Source organism: Mus caroli, unplaced genomic scaffold, assembly GCF_978045245.1.
Source record: "Mus caroli unplaced genomic scaffold, Mus_caroli_1 scaffold_4, whole genome shotgun sequence".
Lineage (NCBI taxonomy): Eukaryota > Metazoa > Chordata > Mammalia > Rodentia > Muridae > Mus > Mus caroli.
The window spans coordinates 127,860,217-127,886,217 of record NW_028227259.1 but is presented as its reverse complement, the minus strand read 5'-3'; the positions used below and the strand labels follow the sequence as shown (position 1 = coordinate 127,886,217).

Genomic DNA, 26,001 nt, shown 5'->3' with positions numbered 1-26,001 from the left:
TGTAGCTGTCTTCAGACACTCCAGAAGAGGGCACCAGATCTCGTTAAGGATGGTTGTGAGCCACCATGTGGTTGCTGGGATTTGAACTCTGGACCTTCGGAAGAGCAGTCGGGTGCTCTTACCCACTGAGCCATCTCACCAGCCCAAGAATACTTTTTATGTTGTTTGTTTGTTTGTTTGTTTGGTTGGTTGGTTTTGGTTTTTTCAAGACAGGGTTTCTCTGTGCTGGAATTAAAGGCATGTACCACTACGCTGGGATGAGAAAGAAATTTTTACACTTAATTAAAAAGTATTCTTGGAAGCTGGGCGTGGTGGCGCACGCCTTTAATCTCAACATTTGGGAGGCAGAGGCAGGCGGATTTCTGAGTTCGAGGCCAGCCTGGTCTACAGAGTGAGTTCCAGGACAGCCAGGGCTACATAAAGAAACCCAGTCTCGAAAAACAAAACAAAAAACAAAAATAAAACAAACAAAATTTTTTTTCTCTCTCTTTTCCTCCTTTTGAACTTATTCTGTAGCTCAGGGAGGCTTTGCTCCCCCTGCCTCAGTTTCCCTAAGCAGCTGGCATTACAGGTCTGTGCTTACTATGATATGTAAAGGAAGTGTCATTTATTGATTTTGAAATAGGGCATCATGTAGGCCAGGCTAGTTTTAGGCTCTACCTCCTGAGTGCTGGGATTACAGATATGCATCACCACACCCAGTTTTATGGGACTTGAACCCAGGGCTTTGTACTTGATAGGGAATCCCTCCACCAACTGGGGAACTTTTCATCTCCCCGCAAAAACCAGTTTTCTCCAGCTGTATGCCATTACTGATGTTCTCTTCCTTTTATAAGTTTATTATCTGGGTGTATGTGTGTGGTTGTCTGTGTGTGTATCTGTAGATATGTGTGAGTGGGGTGTGCATGCAGTGTATGTGGAGATCAGAAGACAACCGTTGGAAGTCAATTTTCCCACTCCATTGTGGGCTGGGGGGGTCACTCCACTGTGGGTTTGGAGTCTAAATCCAGATCTCCAGGTCTGTGCAGCAATCATGTTTACCCATGTTACTTGGCCCTGTTATGTTTTGGGTTGTTTGTTTGTTTTGTTTTTTTTTTTAAGATTTATTTATTTATTATATGTAAGTACACTGTAGCTGTTCTCAGACACTCCAGAAGAGGGATTCAGATCTTGTTAGGATGGTTGTAAGCCACCATGTGGTTGCCAGGATTTGAACTCAGCACCTTTGGAAGAGCAGTCAGTGATTTTTTTTTTTTTTTTTTTTTTTTTTTTTGGTTTTTCAAACAGGGTTTCTCTGTATAGCCCTGGCTGTCCTGGAACTCACTTTGTAGACCAGGCTGGCCTCGAACTCAGAAATCCGCCTGCCTCTGCCTCCTGAGTGCTGGGATTAAAGGCGTGCACCACCACGCCCGGTTCAGTCGGTGATCTTAACCGCTGAGCCATCTTTCCAACCCCCGTTTTGGGTTGTTTTTGAGACAGGGTCTCAGGATATAGCCCTGGATGGTATGTAGAGCAGGCTAGGTTAACCTCAAGAGATTCAGCTGCCTCCCCCTCCTGAAGGCTAGTATTGAAAGTGTGCACACCAATAGGCCTGGCTGCTATTATTATTGTTAATTATTATTATATATTTTATTTATTTATTATTATAAATTTTATGACAGGGTTCTATGTGTACTCTGTTGTAGCTCTGGCTGTCCTGGAACTCAGGAAGCAGAGGCAGGCAAATCTCTGTGTTTGAGGCCAGCCTGGTCTACAAAGCGAGTTCCAGGACAGCCAAGCTATTACACACAGAAACCATCTGGAATAACCAAGAGAGGAAAAACAGAGTTGAATTGTACTCAGATCAGCGGGTAAGTATTGCTTGCCTAAGTAGGAATGAATTCTGGGTTCCCAGGGTACTCTCACCTCTTGACCTTGGAGCTCACATATCAGGCTCAGGTGGAATACTAGATTATTTTGTGCATGTGTGATTTAAGGCTTAAATGGACAGGAGGGTCTGCAGATGAAATTTACTTTGTGCATTTCCAGTGGAGTTCCCTTCTTGGGCTCTCTGCGGTGCCTGTTTGCCCAGACACAATGGTGTTTTGAATAAAGGTCAAGAAGGGAGGTCACCCTCCGGAATATTTCCTCCTCCTGGAAAGGAGGAGGAAGCCCTTGGCCCCTTCTCCATCAATACTGAGTCACTGCAGAAACCTGGGCTTCCAACAGCTGCAGATTTCTGCCGGGAGCTGCAAAACTTCTGGGGTTGCCATGGTCCATGGGAGTGAAATGCTGGCCGCCCTCTGCTAACGCAGCCCTGAGCCGGCTGTTGCAGCGTCCTCTCCAGTCCCTTTCAAAAGCTTGACAAGGGGATCCCTGCTTGGGGAGGAGCCCGAACGGGACATTAACCTGGGCTTCTGTCCAAACGACTGGGGCGAATAAAAGACGCTTTTCTTAAACTAACGGGGCTGCAGCCCTGGGCTCGTCTCAAAGGATTTTTCTTTTCTTCTTCTTTTTTTTTTAACCCCTCAGTGATTTCCTGGAGAGCAGAGACCGTTCATCCCAAGCTGAGCTTGCCTATGGGCATCTCCCTTCCAACTTGGGGCAAAATTTATCACCCTGCTCTAGGCGGGAAGGGGAGGTCAATGAAATCAATCAGCTCCTCCACTCTCCAACCGCACCCCATCCCATCTCCAACCGGCAGGCTGCGGTCGGTCTGGTCTACGGGTAGCCATCCGGGGTGACTTGCATATTCTGGGCACACTTGGCTAGGAAACAGGGAGAAGCCTGAAATGCCAAGGCACCCGCGGCTGCAGGCCCTTCGGTCCGTCCCTCGGCATCTTGCCTTGCTCCTTATCGCGGAGGATTTAGGGGTTCGCAGGGGGAGCAGGCAGACAAAGGGGCGGCAGGGGAGCTCGCGGGCGGCAGCGGCCGGGGAGCGGGGAGGGGCGGCGCGGCGTCTTCTCCCGGCCCCGCGGCGGCGGCGGCGGCGGCGGCAGCGCGTCACGTTCTCTTCCCCGCCCCGAGCCGAAGAGCCGGGGAGGCGGGAGGCGGCGGCCGCGGCGGCTGCTGCTGCTGCTGGGAGGCAGGTGACGGCGACCAGCGGCGTCCCAGGCGGTGAGCGAAGCGCGGGCCCCATCTCCATCTCCCCTTCCTTGCCGTCCCACCCGTTCTCTCCTTCCGCTCCTTCCCGCCGCCCCGGGATCCGGGAGGGAAACGCCGGGAGGGAAGGCTCGTCTCAAGCTTCCTCCACGCTCGGGGACGGCGGCCGAGGAGCCGCGGACGCACCCGGGAGGGTGGCGGGCGCGGGGAGAGCGCGGCTGCGGGGAAGGCTGGCTGCGTGCGAGCCGCGCGCGTCCCGGCCCTGGCAGCCGCGGCCCCCGGCCTTGCCTGCCTTCCTCCCGCCGCCTCAAGATGGAGCGTGGACTCCTTGCCCCTGCGCCGCCTCGGGAGCCGTTCTCGGAGGAGCCCGCGTCCTCTTCCCCAGCTCTTGGAGGGGGAGGTTCCGGGGACGGCTCCGTCGCTCCCGGAGGCCGCGGGTCCGGTTCGACCTGTTGCCCTGGACGCCGCCCGCCGCTCGCCATCTGGGCGAGCTTTCCTCGGGCAGGCCCGGGACGCCGGGTGGCCGGCCGCGAGCCGGCATGGAGGGCGCCCTTGCCCCGTGGCGCTCGGGCTCGGCCCGGCCCGGCTGGGGCCTCGGTCCCTGGCTGCTCGGGCCCCGGGCTTTTGTTTTCCTTCAGACCCCTGGAGCGTGATTCTCTGTGAAGGTAGAAGGGCGACACAGAGTGCCAGATCTCTGAAATCACCGCTGCCCGGTAACCCGAACCTGCCAGCGCGGTCCGGGGTTGGCGCGGAAGACAGATGACACTTGTTCGGGGTTGGGGGTTGGGGGTGGGGATGGGGTGACTATTTTAAAAGCAGTGAGTCTTGTGGTTTGTCTCGAACCTGGAGGTCTTGCGTTATTGGGGAGAGAACAACAGAATATCAGATATTTATTTATTTATTTATTATTTTTGAGTCTGGAGTCCTGCCCTGACATCCCGTAGTCTCTCCACTTCATGTGGCTTTTCCCATCTGGCAGAAACCTCGCACCACCCCCTTCCTCCCTGCCCAGCCCCACCTCTCGGGTATGAAGAAATGACACGTTAAGTCTGGAATCCACGTGCATACCCATTTTTTAGCAAAAACTTGCCAACTACTGTTTCTATTTATTTACTTATTTATTTATTAAGACAGTGGATATGTTTCTGTCATTTCCTTGTTTTTATTTATTTTTATTTATTTTTTATTTTTTATTTTGGTGTGAGTCGGCAGTCTAGCCTCTTCTTCTTCTAGGCCCAGGACTGTGTCTTTCTGTCTGCTCGGGGCTCTGTTAGTATTTATGCGGTGGTGCTTTGGTGATTCTCATGCTAGGATTTTATGATTATTATTCCTAATTGTGGCTCCCAGTTAGGAGAGCCGTGTTTGGCTTCTAGCTTAATGATGCTCTTTTGCAAGTATCCTCTAATGATGCTCTTTTGCAAGTATCCTCGGGACTGTTGCTCCTCAGCCTTGGGGCATTTCTTCCTCTTGAAATAATAACAATTAGGGTTTATTGAGGGCTCCTTCTGACCATGCTCTGGGTAAGTGTGGAGGGTTTTTTTTTTTTTTTTTATCTCATGTAATCCATCCAACCTAGGGACGTTGCTGTCATCGTCATTTTACAGGGAGGGCACTGAAAGGTCAGAGTCACAGCCAATACGAGATGTTGTCAAGAACTGTACCTCAGTCTGCTTAGTTAGTTTGTTAGGGCAGTGAATCAATGGTAAAAGGCAAGGCTGGACGTTATGAAAGCCAAGGAAGTGGGTGATTGCTCAGCTGAGAGCCTGGGACTCTTGCTGAGGTTCAGAGGAAGTGGTTAGGCTTCTTACTAGGCCTGGATTAGAGAGGTAAACATTGAAACTGGGTGGGAACTTTGGTAGTATCTCTGAACATGAGGATTTTGCCATTCTCTGCTTTTTCAGTCATTGTTGAGCACGAAAATAAGCCAACCTGGTTCTTGTCTTTAAGAAATTTAATACATCCTAAAAACTAGTATTTTTAATTTTTCTTTTAGTTTTGGTTTTTCAAGACTGGGTCTCTTTGTGTGGCTTTTACTGTCCTGGAATTTACTCTGTACACCAGGCTGGCCTTGAACTCACAGAAACCAGTTTGCCTCTGCCTCCTAAGTACTGAGATTGAAGATGGGTGTCATCACTGCCTGGCTTATAAAAGAAACTTTGACTTGAAAAAGAAACAAACAGAAGAGCCAGTGTTATGAGTCATGGCGTGCCTGTTATTTCAGTATTGGTGAAGTGTTATGGACCCTTCGATGGCTGCTTATGGAGCTGCGGTCTGTCTGTCTGTCTGTCTGTGTAATGAGCTCTATTCAGTATGCACACCTCAGATACTCATGGAGCCATTTCCTGTGCCACCTGCCCTTGTGGTTGCTGGTGCCACAACCCTGAAGAGAGTGACCAAGCTTTATCCTCTTGGTCTTTCTCTTCCACTTGAAAGACAGACGATAAGCAGATTAAATATAAGTATGTTGCATGTTAGTTAGAATGTCATAGATGAAGCTGGGCGTGGTGGCGCACGCCTTTAATCCTAGCACTCGGGAGGCAGAGGCAGGCGGATTTCTGAGTTCGAGGTCAGCCTGGTCTACAAAGAGAGTTCCAGGACAGCCAGGGCTATACAGAGAAACCCTGTCTCGAAAAACCAAAAAAAAAAAAAAAAAAAGAATAGAATGTCATAGATGGTAAAGAAAAAATGTACAAACCAGAGGAGAAGGAATATGAAGTCTTGTAAATAATGGTTAGAGTTGTGGAAACTTTCAGATAGGGTTTCCAGAGACCTGGCTGAGAACATGATTTGAGTAGAGATGAAAAGGAAGTTAGAGGATGTTGGTCCCTAAAGAAAACGGGCATCATATGAAGAGGAACCAGAAAAGCTCAAAGGCCTTGATATTGGGAGCTTGGAGAACAGTTTAAAGCCTTACAGGCTGTTATTCTGAAAATATTTGTTAAGATATTGAAAGACTCAGAATAATTTAACATGTCACCCATTCATTCTTTCCATCCATCCTGGAGATGAAAACCCAGGCTTCTCACATACACCAGGCAGCTCTATGCACATCCCCCTTCCCCCTTTATCTGTTGTTTTGTTCTGTTTTGAGCTAGGATTTCCCTGTGCAGTAGGCTAACCTGGAACTCAGTCCTCCTGGCTTAGCTTTCTGAGTGCTGGGATTCCAGGTGGCAGCCATCGTACCTGGCTTTGGGGTCGGGATGGGAGCTCATATGTTGTCCTGCTCAGCTCTCCCCTCAGTCTCTGCAGCAGTTTGTATTATAAACATTGACTCCCATGCCCAGATTTCTGCTGTGATCAAGATTGGGTTAAAAATAGGGAGAATTAGCCAGGCAGTGGTGGTGCACGCCTTTAATACCAGCACATGGGAGGCAGAGGCAGGCGGATTTCTGAATTCGAGGCCAGCCTGGTCTACAGAGTGAGTTCCAGGACAGCCAGGGCTACACAGAGAAACCCTGTCTCGAAAAAAAAAAAAAACCAACAAAAAACCAATAAATGAATGAATGAATGAACGAATGAATAAATAAATGGAGAATTAAAGTTCTTTGCACTTTACCATCTGGGTTAGAAGTCTTATTGCTAGTGAATGCAGAGTAAGAACTGAGCCCTAGCTTATGTCATTTTGATAAATGTGCAGAATACCTTGGCAATAGAACATTAAGTCAGTGGCTGATCAAAAGTTGGCTAGTCCAGTTGACATATGGACTTGACCCCTTCCGTGCACACACACATGGGAGATTAAACCTAGAGTTTCATACAATCTATATTCCCAGCACCACCTTCCTATTGAGTCTGTGTGTCTGTGGACCATGGGCATGCTGACCTGTGGAGTCCAGAAGCAGCATTTAGACTAAAGGTGTGTGCCACCACTGCCTTGCTGATTCAAACCCAGTTTAACATAAACTTTTATATCAGTATTCTTTTTTTTAAAGATTTATTTATTTATTTATTTATTATATGTAAGTACACTGTAGTTGTCCTCAGACACCCCAGAAGAGGGCGTCAGATCTCATTATGGATGTTTTTGAGTCACCATGTGGTTGCCAAGATTTTAACTCAGGATCTTGGGAAGAGCAGTTGGTGCTCTTACCCACTGAGCCATCTCACCAGCCCTATATCAGTATTCTTAATCTTAATTGAAAAACATTGTCTATAATACTCTGTGAATTTTTCAGATAGCTGTTTAGGGAAGCTTTATTACAGCATTTTATATATTTTTAATAAACTCGGGTATGATGTAAGTCAAACAATCCATACTTTTTTTAAAAAAGATTTAAATATTTATTATATGTATGTACACTGTGACGGTCTTCAGACACACCAGAAGAGGGCGTCAGATCTTGTTACAGATGGTTGTGAGCCACCGTGTGGTTTCTGGGATTTGAACTCAGGACCTTCAGAAGAGCAGTCAGTGCCTTTACCCGCTGAGCCATCTCTCTAGCCCCCAATCCGTACATTTTTTTTTAAAGATTTATTTATTTATTATATGTAAGTACACTGTAGCTGTCTTCAGACACTCCAGAAGAGGGCGCCAGGTCTCGTTACGGATGGTTGTGAGCCACCATGTGGTTGCTGGGATTTGAACTCCAGACCTTTGGAAGAGCAGTCGGGTGCTCTTACCGACTGAGTCATCTCACCAGCCCCAATCCGTACATTTTAAATCAACATTTTCATTATAGTTTTCTCTAAAAGGAATCATTGACTGATGGTACTGTACAGGAATTTTAGGGAAGGTTGACCTCTTCAGATTGCAGTCAGGGTACAGAAGGAGGCCCCCCGCACCTGATTTTTTTTTTTTAATAAGTTGGCAGATTGTACTTAACCAACCTTGAATTTGGCTGGGACATCTGGGTTAATATCCTGGACCTGGCATGAAGTACCAAGGAATCTTGGCCACAATTAGTAAAGAGATTTTTTTTCCCCTTAAGTCTCCATCTGGCACTTCTAGCAGGACAGATTCCATTAGCAGTAACTCAATGGGTGGGTCTTTTTTTTGATTGCCTGTTAATTGTGGTCCAGCAACAACATCTTAAAAGAATTTTTTTTGCAAAGTCCTTGAAAAGAGGAAATAGTCCTGTTAGAAAATCCCTGTTGGGAAGCCTGTCAGGCATCTTAGTCCCTGGGGAAGCCTGTGTCTTCATCTGTCTCATGTGTCTCTTCTCAGGAATCTTCATGAGGCTGAGGCAAGGCTCTTTGCTTCCTTAAGTTTTATGTAATCGTGTGGCTCTGTATGCTTCCAGTGTGAATTATGCAGTTTGGTGTTTGCATTCTTCCTTGCTTACTTATTTCTAAGCTTGGATTAAAGCCCAGTGGAAGAGTCTGCCCATCTTTGACACTTGGAAGTGACAAGTCCTGGATTTACAATGTTATTTTTGAAGCCAAGGGCCCAAGGATCCAGATGTTCAGGATGTTCAGATCATCTGGAATTTGGGTTTGATGGATAGCAGAAAGGCAATTCTGATAAGTTTTTTCCTTCCCGACTGGACAGATTATTTTTATTTTGTTTTACACTACCTGTGTGTGTGTGTGTGTGTGTGTGTGTGTGTATGTGTGTCTGTGTCTGTGTGTGTCCGTGTGTGCTCTCGTTGCATGTGCATGCTACAGCATGAATGTGGAGGTCAGAGGACTTGTTACTTTATTGTTGCTGTGATAAAAGACCAGGACCAAGTCAACTTGTACAAGAGAGTTGGGGCTTATGCTTCCAGAGAGGGAGTCTATAATGGCCCGGAAGTCATGGCAGCAGGGGGCAGTAGCAGAAAGCTGAGAGATCACATCTTCACTGGCAAGCATGAAGCAAACTGGAAGTGGGCTGAGGCTGGAACTCTCAAAGCCCACCCCTAGTGGCGCTGCACCACTTCCCCAGACAGCATCACCTGAGGACCAAGTGCTCAAGTTCCCGAGCCTATGGCCAGGAGAGACAGTCATTGGAACCACTAGAGAGGACAGAGCAGGAGAAATGTTTTTTTTTTTCTTTTACCATATGGTTTCCAGGACCAGAAAGTCTAGGCCAGTCACTAGAGTGACTAGGCCTGGCACATAGTGCCCTTATCCACTGAGACATCTTTCTGGCCCTACACAGTCTTTAACTCACAAAGGATCAGGAAAAATAAGTGATAGTATAGATATTTTATTAGAAATCTTTTTTTTGGAGGGGTTGGCAATATGAAAACCAGGCATGGTATTGCAGTCTTTTAATCCCAGCATTCAGGAGGCAGAGGCAGGCAGATCTCTGAGCTTGAGGACAGCCTGGTCCACAAAGCAAATTCTAGGACAGCCTGGACTATACAGAGAAACCCTGTCTTGAAAAATCAAAACCCAAACTAAACCAAACCACAAAATAATGTGAACAGCCTTTATTGGTTATATCAGTCAGTTGAAGAGTCCTGTTCTGTTTTAGGTTGTATCTTCAAATCCAGTTAAAGCCTAAAAATGTGTGTGTGTGTGTGAGTGTGTGTGTGTGTGTGTGTGTGTGTGAGAGAGAGAGAGAGAGAGAGAGAGAGAGAGAGAGAGAGAGAAAGGTCAGAGGTCAGTCTTGGTATTCCTGGAATGGTATTCTTCTTTCCCATCTTTTATTTGAAATAGGGGCTCTGACTAGCCTTGAACTTACCAATTAATCCAGGCTGTCTAGTCAAGGAGACTTGAGGATCTATCTGCCTCTGTCTCTCCAGCTCTGAGATTACAAGTGTGGGTCACTGGACCATAATGTCCATGCTTTTTTTTTCTTTCCTGTTTTTTGGAGACAGGGTTTCTTTGTGTAGCCCTGGCTGTCCTGGAACTCACTCTGTAGACCAGGCTGGCCTCGAACTCAGAAATCCGCCTGCCTCTCCTCCCATGTGCTGGGATTAAAGGCCTGCACCACCACCGCCCGGGTCCATGCTTTCTTTTTGTTTTGAACTATTGATTCTGGGGACTGGGCTTAGATCCTTATGTCTATGTAGCAAACGCTTTACTGAGATGTCCCTTCAGCCTTATATTTGGTTTGTTTCATTTTGTTTGAAACAGGAATTTTATTATATAGCCTCAGCTGGCTTGGAGCTTGCTATGAAAACCAGACTGCCTCTGCCACTTCAGTGCTGGAATTACAGGCATGTGCCATCTTATTTGGCCTGCCATCCCCCACCCCTCACTCAAAGAGGCCAGAAGAGGGTGTTAGGTTACCTGTGGCTGGAATTACAGGTGGTTTGTGAACTGTCTGAGGGTGCTGGGAACCAAACTTGGGGCTTCTAGAAGAGCAATAATGCTCTTAAGTGCTTGAGCCCCATATTCAGCAGTCCCACTCCCTTAAGGAAGATCCTCAGTTTATCGCCAAGGACACACCTTTGACCTGGCAATCTGCTGGGCTCTGGAGTCCTAACTGTGTGCCACCAGGCCCAGCTCGATTCTTTTCCCAACCAAAAACGCCAGCTCGGTTATTCTGTGGAAGACTTTGTACAAACCTTTGGAGCTCAGTTCTCTCATCTATAAAATGTGGATTCCAGTGGCTCGATGGTAGCCATGTCGAGTAAACGGAGACTGGGTGTAAACTCCGAAAATGCTAGGGTCCTTTCTTCCTCCAGTGCCTTTCAACCTGCAGTGTTACTCTGTCAGTTAATAGCACTAGGAGACAGTGGCGCATCCTGGTGTGAGAAATGAAGCCTTTTTTCCTGCCATGTTTACAAAGTCAGTTTTGAGTAGGTGGGCCGTTCGTGATTGAAAGGGCATGTTTTAATGAGCAGTTGTCAGTGGGGAACTTGGGATTTACAAGGACTTAAATGTTCCGCATGGACTCGGGCTCCTCCTGTCAGAACTTGTGCCTTGCCAACCTTCAGGCCCTTCTGTCCTCCTCTCAGGCTCCCCAGGTTCCCTTGTCACAGTTTAATTAAAGTTGGAGTTTCCTTCCTCAGGTCTGGTAGAACTTGATGTGTGTCTGCAGTGAAGGTTGGCTACATTTGTGACAGACTAACACTGAAGTTGGGGCTTATAACCCAAATAAAACAAGTTCCTAGCCTCCACTGACAGCATCTAGGCTGACTGCTCAGTGGTGGATTTGTAATGCGCTTAGTAGACTGATGGCGTCTTTTGAAATCTGCATTCTTCAGTTTTATCAATATGGAAATGTTCTTTTTTTCCATTGGCCATGTCTTTTAAGACCCACAGCAGGTATTATAGTTGCACATTTGCAAAGTGAAAACAAGAGGTGTTTTTTTTTTTTTTTTTTTTGAGACAGGGTTTCTCTGTGTAGCCCTGGCTGTCCTGGAACTCACTCTGTAGACCAGGCTGGCCTCTAACTCAGAAATCCACCTGCCTCTGCCTCCCGAGTGCTGGGATTATAGGCGTGCGCCACCACCGCCTGGCCTGTGCCCTTTCTTGTTCTGAGCAGTTGGTGTGCTTTTGCTTTGAATATGGGCCACATGCTCCATGAAGGAGCAGCAGCCGCCTGCCTTCTTTTATTTCTCTGTGAAGATTGGAAAGGAAGACGATTTTTTTTTTGTTTTTTGTTTTTTGAGACAAGGTTTCTCTGTATAGCCCTGGCTGTCCTGGAACTCACTTTGTAGACCAGGCTGGCCTGGAACTCAGAAATCCTCCTGCCTCTGCCTCTCAAGTGCTGGGATTAAAGGCCTGCGCCACCAGAGGCAGGCAGATTCAGAGAAGACGGTTCTAATGGGCCTGGAATGACTCTCTTCATCTTGCTGCTCTATATCACAGTTCAGAAATGTGTTCACAGCATGCTTTAGGGTCAGGAGTCTGCCTAGAGATGGAGTTTAGTCACAGACTGTTAAGTAACAAATGATTACACATTTAAAGTTAGGTTCCTCGGCGATAGAGTGAGTTAGGTGAACTAGATCACCAAGGTCTCTTTTGAGTCTAAAATTGTTTGTTGCTATATTAAGCATGTTGTTCCCTTTTATACACTAGTAGAGTTGACTGCCACTGACCTATTAAGTTCTTCTGGGAGATACTCACCAAAGTTAGTAATTTTAGTCTCCTTAAAGATCTGTTTCTGAGCAGTGACATAGATCAGAATTATAAGACCATCTGAGTTTTGTAGAATATTGTGTAAATGAATAAAGTAGCTCCAGTCATTTAGCTTTCTGTGCTTTTTATTTTTTCACATTCTTTTTGCAGATGAAAGAACTTTAAGAGATTGTTGTTTCATGAATGTAAGGCATAAGAACAGAAGTCCACATTCCACTGAGCCCAGCAGATAGAATCTCGGGCATTGCATCAGAGCGCACTCAGAACTCCTCTTTAAATAAACACTGGCTAATGACGCAGCCCTCTCTCTGCCGGGGTTGGCTGCACTCTCTCTGTCCCTGTCTCTCTCTTTCCCCTCCCGTAAAAAAAAAAAACAAACCAAAAAACACTCTGGGTACAATTTGTACTCTGTACTGTGTTATACATGCTAAATTTTCAGACCATATAATTTTCAAGTGTGATTTAAATTTTCAGAGGATTATGTCAACTTCTGGCTTTTCTGAAAAGATGCTGTAAACCTTTCAATTCACTGTCAGTGTCTCATTGTATGATACTCTCAAACCAACACTTAATGCTGACAGGTTGGTTTTCCGGATTGCTCTGTCAAGGCTTGGTCGGTGAGAAACTGGAAGTCAGTCTTCCTTGAATTGGCTCCTTTTGAATTAAGGAGCCAATTAATTTTCTGACTCTGGCTGGCTTGTTTTGGTGCTGGAGTGTCTAAGCGGACTCCCTCGCATGGAGCATTTGAATACTGACTGCTGGGTTTACTGACATCTTTGTCCCTTTGACTCCTGCTAGAGAGACGAGGCTTGCTTTTTCAGCTTGTTCATTTTAAAGACTGCTTGAGTCTGCCCCTTTCCTTCTTTCATTTTTCTTTTTCCAGTGCTGGAGATGGAACCCAGGGCGTTGCTCATTCTGGGCTTGCACTCCAGCTACCACCGGGCTACCTCCCTAGACTGAGTCTGGACTTTTAAGAAAGGTTTAGAGGGGCACATGTGGTGGTATAAGCCTTTAATCCTGGGGCTCAGGAGGCAGAGGCAGGTGGATCTCTGTGAATTTCAGCTAGGTTTAGTGAGACCCTGCCTTTAAAAAAAATGCTTAGACTGTGTATAAAATACTCCTAAATACACAAGTAGAGAAGAATCAGCAGGAGTAGGTCTTGGGTTTCATGTCAGTGTCCTGGTTGGTTTTTTGTCAACTTGACACAGGCTAGGGTCATCTGGGAAGTGGAGAAGATGCCTCCGTCAGATTGCCTGGAGGCAAGTCTATAGGGCTTTTTTTTTTTTAAAGATTTTATTTATTTATTATATGTAAGTACACTGTAGCTGTCTTCAGATCTCATTACAAGTGGTTGTAAGTCAACATGTGGTTGCTGGGATTTAAACTCAGGACCTCTGGAAGAACAGTCAGTGCTCTTAACCGCTGAGCCATCTCACTAGCCACCCCGCCTCCCTTTTTTTGAGACAGGGTTTCTCTGTGTAGCCCTGGCTGTCCTGGAACTCACTTTGTAGACCAGACTGGTCTTGAACTCAGAAATCTGCCTGCTTCTGCCTCCCAAGTGCTGGGATTAAAGGCGTATGCCACCACTGCCGGGCTATAGGGCATCTTCTTGATCAATGATTGGTGCTCAGCTGACTATGGGTAGTGCTGTCCCTGGGCTAGAGGTGATGGGTAGTATGAGAAAGCAAGCCACGAGGAGCAAGCTTGTAAGCAGTGTTCTCTATGGCCTCTGCTTCAGTTCCTGCCTGCAGGTTCCTGCCTCGAGTCCTGCTTTGGCTTATCCTGATGATGGACTGTCAGCTGAGAGTTAGATAAGCCCTTTTCTCCCATGGTGCTTTGGTTATGATGTTTTATCCCCACAGTAGAAAGCAGACTAAGATAGGTAGGTAACAGAAGACAACAGGGAGTGATGGCTTCTGACCTTACGGGAGGGAGGATTTTCTTGACTAGGATACTTCTGTGGGTTCCTTGCTCCTGAATCTCGGGTGAGGATGGCAGTTGGTGCCGTTCAGAGGTGACAGGATGCTGTTCGGGTTTCATGGGGGCTGAAGGTGGTTAAGGAATATCAGTGTCTGTCCGTAACAGTGGCCTGCATGGCCTTACTAGTCACTAGGTGTTTAGCAACCTATCTGATACTCATGACACACGGCTCCCAGATTAGCAGGACTTTCCCAGGTTTCAAATGAAGATGGTAAGGGAACATGTTTTTACACACAGTTCTGAGTGCTTTTACTCTAACACCTGGCCCTCTAGAGTTAGGGTAAGTTAGGTTCAATAAAGACATTGAAGCAAACATGGAAAGACATAGAACTAAACAGAAATATGGACAGTGGACATGTGGCACCATGCTTGAAGTTGATATTGTTGTGTGTGTATTTGTGGTGTGTCCACTTGCATGTGTGTGTGCGTATGTGTACATGCATACACTCACCCGATCAGAGGATTGCCCTGGGTATTAGTCTTGTCTCCCCACCTTGTTTGAGAAAAGGGTCTCAGTTGTTCTACACTATGTATGCCAGGTTCCAGTGAGTGTCCAGGGATTCTCTCTTTGCCTACATCTCTTTGTAGTAGCCCTGGGATCACAGACACACATCCGGCTTTTACATAGTTTCTGGTGGTTTGAACTCAGGTCATTGTGCTTGTATGCCAAACACTTTGACCCGCTGAGGCTCCTTAGCCCCCGGGTTGCTGTTTTGTTTGTTTTGAGTAGGGTGTGACGGGACATGCCTCTAGTCCCAGCACCTGGTGGACAGAGGCAGGAGAATCAGACGGGTAGGTGTTTTTTTAACTATTTGTTGGCTCCGTGTCTGCTTAGGCTACATAAGAATCTGTCTCAACAAACTAATTAAGAGGCTGGGGAGATGGCTCAGTGGTAAGAGCACTTGCTCTGCAAGCATAAAGACCTAAGCTCTGATACAAAAAAGCCAGGCATGGCTACACAGGCCCATGACTCTAGCACTGAGGTGAATTCTAAGAGCCAGCTAGCTAGTCAGCCTACCTGAAAGAGCAAACTTCTAGCTTTGTGAGAGACAGTGTCCCAAGGCAGTTAAATCAAAGAACAATAGACAAAGACCTTTGAAAACCTGATTTGGCCTCTCTGCATATTAATTTTGTTTTAAGCTGGCTCCCAGGCTATTTAGATGATTTAGCCAATAATGAGACCAGGAGTAGTAGGTGGATCTCTGTGGGTTTGAGGCCAGCCTGGTCTACAGAGTGAGTTACAGAGCAGCCAGGGCTACAGAGAGAGACTACCTCAAAAAATTAAACAAACAAATCCAGGCATGGTGGCACCTTCCTGTAACCCCAATAATAGGGACCTGGGGAAAGGAGAAATCTTGGGGTTGCTGGACAGCTAGTCTAGCCGGATCAGCGAGCTCTAGGGAGAGAGAGAGGACCCTTGAGGTCTTACCTACTCCTAAGGAATAGTAATGACTGGGGAACAGGAATCTCATGAGAGACATTTTCTTCAGTGGTAAAGCCACTGGTAATGTGCCCATGTCTCTTAACTTATAACCCTTTAGCTCATAATACCAACACTCCTGTGAGCAACCCTGGTGAAACTCACTGGAACACACACACACACCATGAGAGGAGAAGGTAGACGAGTAGTAGGAGATCAAGGGATGGTATTGGAGATCCGAGACTGTGATCAAAATACATTATATGGGGTTTGGCAAGATGGCTTAGAGGGTAGAAGCATTTGGTTTTTTTTTTTTTTTTTTTTTGGTTTTTCGAGACAGGGTTTCTCTGTATAGCCCTGGCTGTCTTGGAACTCACTTTGTAGACCGGGCTGGCCTCGAACTCAGAAATCCGCCTGCCTCTGCCTCCTGAGTGCTAGGATTAAAGGCGTGAGCTACCACGCCCGGCTAGCATTTGTTGTCAAACCTAGCAACCTGAGTTCAGTCCCCCGGATCCAGATTGTAGGTGGAAAAAAAGAACCAATCCTGCAAGTTGTCCTATCACTTAGACATTTCCACCTACCCCCCAATAAGTAAAAAAATAAAGAAACAAATAAATATTAAGAAATATTACATACATGCATAAATCACAATAAACCCATTATTATCTATAAAACAAATATATCCTGATGGCTTAGTTACTTTTCTATTGCTGTGATGAGACACCATGACCAAGGCATAGGAAAGCGTTTGATTTGGGGCCAATGGTTTCAGAGGGTTCGAACCCATGATGGGTGAGCAGAGGCATGTGGCAGGAACAGCTACAAGCTACTTCCACATCTTGATCCACAAATAGGAGGCATCTTGACTCACAAAGAGTCAAAGAGAGAAAGGCTAGGAATGGCTCAAGTCTTTTGAAATTTCAAAGCCTGTCTTCATGTGACATGACACACCACCTTCAATCCTAAAACAGTTCCACTGACTGGGGACCAAATATACAAATGTATGCGCCTGTGGGGACCATTCTTATTCAATCCATTGCAGCTAATTTCCAAGTTCATCTTCCTGCCTCTGCTTCCTAAGTACTGGGACTCTCGGTATGTGTTATCACGCCCGGCTTAATCTTTTTTTTTAACATCTGAGTTTTTGAATGCTCTGCTAGAAATAGGGAGGTGAGGGCTGGAGAGACGGCTCCATGGTTATTAGTGCTTGCTGTTCTTGCAGAGGATCCAGGTTCAGTACTCACACGGTAGCTTACAGCCACCCATCAACCCAGTGTCAAGGACTCCAGCACCCTCTTCTAACTGCTGCAGGCACCAGGCTTACAGTTAGTGCACATCTATACATTCAGGAAAAACACTCATGCACATTAAGTAAAATAAATCAATAAATCTTTAAAGTATTTTTTTTTAAGAAGGGAAGAGAAATTTGTGACCTCTCCTATTCAGACCATCCTATCCCAAATTAAGATTTTATTCTGTGTTCCTCAGCACGCCTAAGTTGCTGCTAAAACCCGGGCTCTAGTTCCCAGCGTTACTTTTTCCTTGGTCAATGTCACTGGTTATTACACTGGTTTGAAACATTGGCTCTTTTATGGCCTGTACTAGTTGTGTTCAGTGTCGCCTCTTCTTGAAGGAGCAGGCCTCTGAGAGGTCAGAGTAAACTGTGGCTTAAGGTGGCTTGCTGTCACACCTCAGTGTTCTCAATGGCCAAAGTCCCTCTCCAGATTCTATTTATTTATTTATTTATTTATTTTTGTTTTTTTGAGACAGGGTTTCTCTGTGTAGCCCTGGCCGTCCTGGAACTCACTCTATAGACCAGGCTGGCCTGGAACTCGAAATCTGCCTGCCTCTGCCTCCCGAGTGCTGGGATCAAAGGTGTGCGCCACCACGCCCGGCGCCTCTCCAGATTCTTTACCTCATGTAGACTCTCTCTATATCTTTTTTGATCTCTGGGCCACAAAAATGTGTTTGTGACAAACAGTAGCCACCAGTCACGCTGTTATGTCATTTGCTTCTCTGCCTAAGTGTGCACAGGGAGGATCATTCTGTCTCCATTTGGAAGTCCAGGAGTCTCTAGCTCAGTGGTTGGTGATTGCATTGAGGGGCGGTGGTTGACTGACCCTTTCACAGGGGTCACTTAAGATTAGCATGAAACACGGATATTTACATTACGATTCTTTTTTTTAAAAAAGATTTATTTATTTTATGTATATGAGTACACTGTAGCTGTACAGATGGTTGTGAGCCTCCATGTGGTTGTTGGGTATTGAATTTAGGGCCTCTGCTTGCTCCAATCAACCCCACTTGCTCCGGTCAACTCTGCTTGTTCAGTCCCTGCTCGCTCTGGCCCAGAGATTTATTTATTATTATACATAAGTACACTGTAGATGTCTTATGACATACCAGAAGAGGGTGTAAGATCTCATTACGGGTGGTTGTGAGCTACCATGTGGTTACTGGGATTTGAACTCAGGACCTCAGGAAGAGCAGTCAGTGCTCTTACCCACCGGGCCATCTCACCAACCCTACATTACATTATGATTCTTTTTTTTTTTTTTTGGTTTGTTTTTGTTTGTTTTTTGTTTTGTTTTTTTGAGACAGGGTTTCTCTGTATAGCCCTGGCTGTCCTGGAACTCACGCTGTAGACCAGGCAGGCTGGCCTGAACTCAGAAATCCACCTGCCTCTGCCTCCCGAGCGCAAGGATTAAAGGCGTGTGCCACCACGTCCAGCCATTATGATTCTTAATAGTAGCAAAATTATAGTTATGAGGTCAAAGGCAATCTATGAGAGGTAGGGGTGGTGAGGAGGCAGATTAATAAAACATGAATATGGATAATTTTGCTGTGTTCTTTTACCTTTTTCTTCTACAGTTTCTTCCTTTTTTCTCTTTTGTTTGTTTGTTTGTTTGTTTTTTTAAGATATCTTTTCTATATATACTATATATAGCCCTGACTGTCCCTAAACCAACTCTGTAGACCAGGCTGGCCTTGAACCCTGACGTCTGCCTGCTTTTGTCTCTCAAGTGCTGGGATTAAAGGTGTGGAGCCCCCCCCCCCTCTGCTCACCTATGGTTCCTTCTGTAGCACTGACGTCTCTTTTCTTTGAGACTGTCTCATACTTGTAGACAAGGCAGGCCTCATTGGATCTTCCTGCCTCAGTGTTCCAAGTGCTAGGATTACAGATCTGTGCCAGCCACCACCCTGGGCACATTTGATAGCACATGCTTGCCTCTGCATGGATTCCTGACTTTCAAGCTGATCTAATGGTGCTCCCAGCGCTTGTGCTCCCTCCTCTCTCTGAGCCTCAAGTGCTGCCTCCTGTTTTGTTTGCTTGAGTTCCACCGTCACTCACTCATTCTTGGGTCTTAAGAAAGCCTTAATACATTTTTTATTTGTAATTCACTCTGTCTTTTGCTTTTGATTTTGTGGGTGTGTTCTCAAATTTAGTGCTGAGCTGACAGTTTTACTGGGTGGTGCCTTGTGCTTCCATCAGGGCTTCCTCATGCATTGTGTATCACCTGCCAAATAGACACTTCAAAGTTCCTCTTACTGTGAGCAGTGGGATTTCTTTTTTCCTTATTTATTTGTTTGTTTGTTTTAAGAACAATTAAATTAGCCGGGCGTGGTGGTGCACGCCTTTAATCCCAGCACTTGGGAGGCAGAGGCAGGTGGATTTCTGAGTTCGAGGCCAGCCTGGTCTACAGAGTGAGTTCCAGGACAGGGCTACACAGAGAAACCCTGTCTGGAAAAACCAAAAAAGAAAAGACTAGGACTGTGATTTGTCACTGAGCAAGCAGAGCGCTGTTCAGAAAGGGAAGAGCTGAGGTGGAGAATACCCAGGAGAGACAGTTACTCTTGTCTTGTCACACCTTGTATTATTTATTTATTTATAAAGATTTATTTATTATGTATGCGAGTACATTGTCACTGTCTTCAGACCAGAAGAGACCAGAAGAGGGCATGAGATCTCATTACGGATGGTTGTGAGCCACCATGTGGTTGCTGGGAATTGAACTCAGGATCTCTGGAAGAGCAATCAGTGCTCTTCAGTGAGCCATCTCTCCAGCCCTGTATTTTTATTTTTCTGAGATAAGGTCTCTCTACATATAGCTCTGGCTGTCCTGGAACTCACAGATCTCTGGCTCTGCCTCTGCCTTTGTGCTTGGATTAGAGATGTGTGCTACCACACCTAGCCCTTTTTGTTTCTACTTAAAACAAATTCTTTGTATTGAGTGCATGTGCTTTTAGTGGCTGGAGACATCAGGTCCCCTGGAGCTAGCGTTCTAGGCCGTCAGTGGGTGCAGGAAATTGAACTCAAGTCCTCTGCAAGAGGGATATGCACTCTTTTAAAATTTTTTTTGGAGTGGGGGAGCTGTTTTTTTTTTTTTTTTTTTTTTTGAGACAGGGTTTCTCTGTGTAGCCCTGGCTCACTTTGTAGACCAGGCTGACCTCAAACTCAGTAATCCACCTGCCTCTGCCTCCCAAGTGCTGGGATTAAAGGCGTATATCACCATGCCCTGGCTGCGATATGCATTCTTTAACCCTTTAATTCCTCAGCCATCTCTCCAGTCTCTCCTTTTGTTCTTTTAGAGTCAATACTGTGGCACTCCACCTCCCAGAAGCCTTTGTGTGGTAGTGGAAGGTGGGCAGGGTGTGAAGAGGATCCTGAGTGGGAGACAGGCCTGACCCTGAACTTCTCATCCATGGGATCCAGCTCTATTCAGCTAGGAAGTGAAATGGTTAAGTTGACCCCAAGCAGACCTATGCCCCTGTTGACAGCCTGCCCTGAAATGAAATACTTGACCTCTGTCAATCACTCAGGAAGTAAAGAGTCCACACCAAATGCCTTTCAGTCCCGGCTTTCCAGTATGAGTGAACAAAACCGAAAGGAGAAAAAAAAATGGCATAAACCGCCCGTCTTCTGTCAGATGGAAGACATTTGGAAAGCAACCCCGTGTTGTCTCAGTGTTTTCAGTGGCCCTGGCCTAGCAGCTCAGGTTTCACTGCCTCTTCTGTATTGGGCGCGGGGGACAGCAAGTGACACAGCATAACCATGTAGCCACACTTACATAACCATGACTTGGGGGCAGGACTCCGCTGTGAGTGGACTGCCCGGGACCAGGGAGATGGTATTAAGCAGAGCCTGACTTTTCCTGTCAGGCTCGTCTTGAGAATCATCAGTAGGACTCTCTCCAGCCAGGCTCACTCGGCGCTCCCAGAGCCTCGGGTTGTGTCCTCATTTAGGACAGAGTCTTCACACTGCAGCTGTCTCCAGGTAAGGGGCTGAGAGCCCTGTAGCTGCTGCTGTTGCTCACAGCTGGGCTCAGGATGAGATTCCAGCCTCTACACCAGCCTGCTTCCTGACGTTACATTTTAAATTCCCTTTCCTGGCAGGTAAACTTCATTGCAAATTCTTTAACCATTCTTTGTCTCCCACCAGCAATCTCCGGTTTAGAGTAAAGAGGTGTTTTCAGTTTACAGATGGAAAGAAGTGTCTGAGCTGAGCTGGAGAGTGTGGTTTGCAGAGGGCAGTTCACGCTGGCTGCTCGGGCAGTGCCAGCAACTACAGCAGGGCAGAAGAGATTTTACCACTCCAATGCCAGAGTTCTACTTTGGCAAAGAATGAGCCAAAATGACTTTCCTTCTACTTTCGATTTTTTTCCCTTCCCCTTTCTGGGATCTGAAATCTAAACCATTGGTTAGAACCCCAAGGAACTTGGGTGGAACTTGGAATGAATATTGATCAGTAGCCTCAGGTTATAAGTGAGAATGCTGAGGTCTGGTAAGGGTTAGATAAATTATCCCAGATTGGTTAGCTGAGACAGGAACCACGTGTCTCATTTCCCAGTCCAGCTGTTCATACTTTATTTTTTGCCTCAAGACTTTGGTTTTTTTGTTGTTGTTGTTTCTTAGACAGGCCTTCAAGTAGCCCAGGCTGGCCTTGAATTTAGTATTTAACTAAGTCTGGCCTTGAACTCCTGAGCCTCCTGTTTTAGCCTCCTGTGTGCTGGGTTTACAGGCCTGAGACAGCCATGCCTAGTTTGAAGCTAGCGCTGTGGGCTGTCTGGCTGGTAGAGGGCTTGCCTAGCGTGCTCAGAGCCTCGTTTGCTCCTCCACACTGGGGCAGAGGCGAACGCCTATCCTCCCAGCACTCTGGATTGCTGTGAATTCAAGGCTAGCCTGAGCCACGTAGGGAGGCCCTGTTTCAAAAGAAAGGTTATTCTTTTAGGGGAGCTGGAGAGATGGCGCTGAGGTTAGGGCCCTTGTTGCTCTTGCAGAGGACTTGGGTTCAGTTCCCAGCACCCATATGGCAACTTGTGGCCATGTATGACTCTAGTCCCAGGGAATCTGACACCCTCTCTTGACTTTCTCAGGTACCAAGAACACACATGGTGTACACACATACACGCAGGCAAAACACCGTACATAAAAGAATTTTGAATCTGAAAAAAATTCAAGAAAAGAAACAGGAATTTTTTTTAAAGATTTATTTATTTATTATATGTAAGTACACTGTAGTTGTCTTCAGACATTCCAGAAGAGGGAGTCAGATCTCATTATGGATGGTTGTGAGCCACCATGTGGTTGCTGGGATTTGAACTCAGGACCTTTGGAAGAGCAGTCAGTGCTCTTACCGGCTGAGCCATCTCACCAGCCCAGGAATTTTTATTTTAATTTAATTTGAGCATAAGGACTTGAGAGATGGCTCAGCCGTAAAGAGCACTGATTGTTCTTTCAGAGGTCCTGAGTTCAAATCCTAGCAACCACATGGTGGCTTACAACCATCAGTAAAGGGATCTGATACCCTCTTCTGGTCTAGCGACAGTGAACTCACATTTTATAAAATAAATAAATCTTTTAAAAAATTGAGCATTAGTTACTTCGTTCCTGTTTGGGGACGGTTTGCTCTGTTTGTTTTGATGAATTGTAAATTTCTTAATTCTTTTTTCTTTATGGTATCAAGTCACAGAGAATGGGGGAGATTGATTTTTAAAAAAAAAAGATATATCTTATATAATAAATCCTTTTAATCAGGAAAAATTGTAGACACGGGAAAGTAGAGGGAATGTCATCCCCAGCTCCACAGAACCCCCACTCTCCATGCGGGCAATCAGGGTCGCATGGCTCCTTTTCTATTTATTTTGCTCTTGCCAGTTAAATGCCTTTTTTGTTTTATTGAAAATAGAATACTTTTATAGTTTTATGCTTTTCAACTCAATTTTCCCCCTCCCTTCTTCCCCTTTCTTTGTTTTTTACTTGTTTAGACAGGGTCTCACTATGCATCCCAGCCTGGTCTTGAACAAGATATGTGCTGAGGATGACCTAAACTGATTTTCCTGCCTCGACCTCCTCTTCCCGTCAAGTGCTGGAGTTATAGGCGTGTGCTACCACACCCAGTTTATGTGGTGTTTCATGCATAGTGGGGAAGCATCATGAACCGAGCTCCATCCCCAGTTCAGGATAGATACGCTGATAGAATGGAGAGCAGTAATTCAAAGATTACTGCCCATCTCTCTTATCCCACTGTCCCTCCTATCCCACTGTCCCTCCTATCCCACTGTCCCTCCTATCCCACTGTCCCTCCTATCCCACTGTCCCTCCTATCCCACTGTCCCTCCTATTCCACTGTCCCTCCTATCCCACTGTCCCTCCTATCCCACTGTCTCTCCTATCCCACTGACCCTCCTATCCCACTGTCCCTCCTATCCCACTGTCTCTCCTATCCCACTGTCCCTCCTATCCCACTGTCCCTCCTATCCCACTGTCTCTCCTATCCCACTGACCCTCCTATTCCACTGTCCCTCCTATCCCACTGTCCCTCCTATCCCACTGTCTCTCCTATCCCACTGTCTCTCCTATCCCACTGACCCTCCTATTCCACTGTCCCTCCTATCCCACTGTCCCTCCTATCCCACTGTCTCTCCTATCCCACTGTCCCTCCTATCCCACTGTCCCTCCTATCCCACTGTCCCTCCTATCCCACTGTCCCTCCTATTCCACTGTCCCTCCTATCCCACTGTCCCTCCTATCCCACTGTCTCTCCTATCCCACTGACCCTCCTATCCCACTGTCCCTCCTATCCCACTGTCTCTCCTATCCTACTGTCCTTCCCATCCCACTGTCCCTCCTATCCCACTGTCCCTCCTATCCCACTGTCTCTCCTATCCTACTGTCCTTCCCATCCCACTGTCCCTCCTATCCCACTGTCCCTCCTATCCCACTGTCCCTCCTATCCCACTGTCCCTCCTATCCCACTGTCCCTCCTATCCCACTGTCTCTCCTATCCCACTGTCTCTCCTATCCCACTGTCTCTCCTATTCCACTGTCCCTCCTATCCCACTGTCCCTCCCATCCCACTGTCTCTCCTATCCCACTGTCTCTCCTATCCCACTGTCTCTCCTATCCTACTGTCCTTCCCATCCCACTGTCTCTCCTATCCCACTGTCTCTCCTATCCTACTGTCTATCATCACCATCCAGTGCTTCTAAGGATGCCAGGCTCATCTCTTTCAAGCCGTGAGTGGGACAGAGAGTGTTGCAATTGCATGAGGTCTAGGCCTAGAAATGGTACACTGCCCCCTTGCTACTTTAATTCTATTGGCTAGGATTTAGTCCTGTGGTTATCTAAACTCCCACGGTCGGTCGCTGGGAGATGTCTGAGTCCAGGGAGTCGGAGGAAGTGAACCGGCCTTGTGAATGGACAGGCGAGGTGCTGGCTCTTGGCATGCCTGCCGATCAGGCTTGTCTTCAGCCCTGTCCTGGGCGTGGCTCACGTGAGACTTTTGAGCATTTGAAACACAGCAAATTGGGATGTGTTGTAAACAGAAGTGCACAGCTGACACAGCTGATTTGAAAGAAGTCCTATGAGAAAAATGTTAATTGTATGTTGACTACACTTTTTTATTTAAACGTGCTCATGCACATGCTAGGCACATGTGTGGAGGTGAGAAGTCAACCTATAGAAGTCTGATTTTTAGTTCCAGGGAATCTGATGTCCTCTTCTTATCTCCTCAGGTGTTTGGCATGAAGTGCTTGTGGAGCACACACACGCAGGCAATACACTCCCACAGAAAACAAATCTAAAAGAAGATAGTAACTGGAGCTCGGTGGTGGGGCACACCTACAGTTCCAGCACTTAGGAGACAGAGGTGAAGGGGTCAGAAACTGACCATCCTTCTTAGTTACAAGGGGCATTGAAGCCAGCCTTGACCTTTTAAAAGATTAATTTTTATTTAAATTGGTGTTTTGCCTGCATGCACATGCCCGTGCGCCACATATGTGAATGCAGAGGCCAGAAGCTGATATTGGATTCCATGAGACTAGAGTTAAAGATGGCTGTGAGTTCATGTGGGTGCTGGGACTGGAACCTGGGTGCACTGGCAGAGCTGCCAGTGTTGTTAACTATGACAGAGCCGTCTCTCCATCTCTGCTACATGGGTTCTTGGTAAGAGAGAGCAAGAGGAAAAAACTAGGATGAAAAATCCAGCACTGGGAGTTTAGTTCACTGGTCGAGTTTGCTTCTTACACACGCGTCCTAGGCTCACTCTGTGCTGCAAGAGTGAAAGAAATGCAGTTTGAATGGGGTGCAGCAGCTCATGCTTGTAATCCCCAAGTCTGGAAGGAGGGTGTGAGTGAGGACAGCCTATGCTACAAAGTATAGAGAGTTCCAGGCGAAATCCTAGAAAAAAATCATAAGATAAAACAAAAGGGAAATATAATATGTATATTATATTTATATATAATATAATATATAAAATATAATAATACATAAAATATAATACACACACACCCCTCTATACTGGGTTATAAGCCCTAAAAGTTAGAAGACAGAACACAGCAAGTAGCTGGCCGTTTTGCCTTTCTTCCAGTGAGATCAGATATTCCAGAGCTGCAGTGAGGCCACAGGAGCTTTTGGCATTTTAAAAATGAACTCCTTCCACATTTTAACCTTCACTGCACTTGCTTGGTAAACAGGGACTATTAGGGCTCGTGGCTGTTCAGTGCCCGAGTGGCAGAGAAAGGGCAGCAGTTACTCTAAGCTTGAGATTTGCTTCCTACTCAGTTTTCAGAATTCTTCACCGTAGCCTAAGCTTTCAGGGCACAAAAGGAAACTGTGGCTGAGGCTGAACCAAAATAACAGTGTGCAAACTGGAGGAATGTGTTCTTGTGCTATTGGTGTTGTGCTCTTAGGGGTGTGTGTGTGTGTGTATGTGTGTGTGAGCATGTGTGTGTGTGGTATGTCTCTGTGGTGCCTCTCTTTCTCTCTGTGTGTGTCTCTGTGTGTGTATGTATGTAGTGTTTGTGTGTCTGTCTGTGTGCTCACCTGTGTCGCTTCTGCCCCTCAGCAGGGGAGACACTGCTGTCTGGTGGGAAGAGGATGTCTTGATACAAAGTCCATATCCCTCTGGCATCAGCTCCACATTCAGGAGGATGGAACCTTCTTCTTAAAGTGGTGAGGCTGGAGAGGTAGACCAACATCAGAATTCCCACTTGTGAGGTCACCATTGTGACCTCACAGCCAGATGGTTCAAAATATTGCTTAGCTTCTGGGAAGATGTAAGCTGA

At 46.4% G+C, this 26,001-nt stretch overlaps 1 protein-coding gene across 16 annotated transcripts in view; it reads left to right on the top strand.

Annotated features, from left to right (window-relative positions):
- Positions 1-2,986: 2,986 nt before the first annotated feature.
- The window catches only part of Clip1 (CAP-Gly domain containing linker protein 1), a 113,394-nt gene continuing 90,379 nt past the window's right edge, over positions 2,987-26,001 (top strand). For 12 of the 16 annotated variants that reach the window (XM_085837172.1, XM_021163648.3, XM_021163646.3 and 9 more), the window contains exon 1: positions 2,988-3,096. The gene's annotated coding sequence lies outside the window, so the exon portion shown is untranslated. Of the gene's footprint in view, positions 3,097-20,500; positions 20,712-26,001 lie in introns of those variants that run through there. The other 4 variants (XM_085837164.1, XM_085837163.1, XM_029476950.2 and 1 more) reach the window with 2 other exon arrangements.